The 1,519-nt window shown below is 32.7% G+C and overlaps 1 non-coding gene across 1 annotated transcript; it reads left to right on the plus strand.

Moving 5' to 3' along the window:
* Nucleotides 1–989: 989 nt before the first annotated feature.
* LOC117312047 (U4 spliceosomal RNA) lies at nucleotides 990–1,122 on the plus strand. Its single transcript, XR_004526216.1, has one exon. It is a non-coding gene; the product is annotated as a U4 spliceosomal RNA (small nuclear RNA).
* Nucleotides 1,123–1,519: the final 397 nt, after the last annotated feature.

Raw genomic sequence — 1,519 nt, forward strand, 5'->3', positions numbered from 1 at the left:
TACGAAGGCAATGACAACTTGAAGAGAGGAGTCTTCCAGTCCAAGGGGACACTGGCAAGGTATGTACAGTTCAAATGCACGTTTATTGTTTGAAAAGTGCCTGTTGTCCAAAGGAAGACACACTGCTACCATGGAACAGTAAAGATATTGACATTCCAAACTAACACTTATTTTTATAATCTACTCACTCAAAATAGGTGAATATTAAAATGCCACAGCACATTCAAGATAAGGGATAAAATTAATTTTCTGTTTTAAAAGGTTACCATTATAACAAATTCAGTGTAATATAACAGTGCTCTTTCTGTTGTATTATTTTACTCATCTCTAATACCTAGGAGTATAAAATTTACATAAATTTAAAAAAATAAAAGAGAAAGTTTTGTAAATGTGACTCCTAGGATAAAGGAGACCTACACTGTAAAGTAGAATTAGTACTCTAATAAAGAGTTTCCTTGTCTTCTCCATCAAAGACAATATATCTTATGAGATTAAGAATAAATTGATTTCTGTGATGAGGAATATCAAAATGTTAGCTTCAAAAAACATCAGAAGAAATCCAACTCAGTTATAAAACAGGGAAATGCACAAGGGAAGGAGACAAAGACTGGTAGGAATTTTCCAAGCTCTTGTCTGTTACACTGTTTCTTATAATGTGGAATGATTTATTATCTATCAATCTAGTCTCATTATAAAATAACAACATTTCAAAACTATCACAGTTTCATATTGATTCCCACCACTTTCAATGACCTAGAGCCAGAATATCTGAATAAAAATCATTGATCTAATCTTCACAAATTAATAATGTTTAATATTTCTTTTAAAATTATAAAGTATCAATTACATAACAATTAACCAGATATCTACAGAAAATGGTTAAAGACGGCAACAGAACCAGGATTCAAACCTAGAGCTATTTATATTCACAATCCTTGTTCTTAGCTCTATGCCACATAGCTTTCTTTCTCTACAATCTAATACACTGAAGCTTTGTACAGGGGCAGTATAAGCATAGCCAATGAGGTTTACCTGAGGTGTGATTATTGCTAATTGAAAACAAGTGCATTGATATAACAGTGGTACACATCAATATCCAATGTTTCACCACCTTAAAAATGACAGTCGATCCTTCCACAGAGCTATATAAAATAAAAATGAACACAGGAATAGTATGACACATTAGATGCTCTCAGTCAATGAAATAACTACTAGAAATATAGAACTACAGACAATGCTTTTCAATTTTTGTTTAAAAAGACACTCAAAATCTCATGGAAGAAGGCATCTCTATTAAAATGCGAACGTCTACAATGTCAGCTTCAGACAACTTTCAAAATCTTTCCGTTGGAAAGATGAAAAGAGGACATTTTAAAATAGAACCACTGCCCAGTTAACCATTTATGAAAGCAAGTGAAATTTCAAAGAGAAGGACCCTCAAAACAAGATATCTAGGAGATGATATCTGCATTGATGACACTTGGATTCTTACCCTCTGCATCTACAAGTGGTGGTTCTT

The sequence above is a fragment of the Tursiops truncatus genome, chromosome 3, assembly GCF_011762595.2.
Source record: "Tursiops truncatus isolate mTurTru1 chromosome 3, mTurTru1.mat.Y, whole genome shotgun sequence".
Classification (NCBI taxonomy): Eukaryota; Metazoa; Chordata; class Mammalia; order Artiodactyla; family Delphinidae; genus Tursiops; species Tursiops truncatus.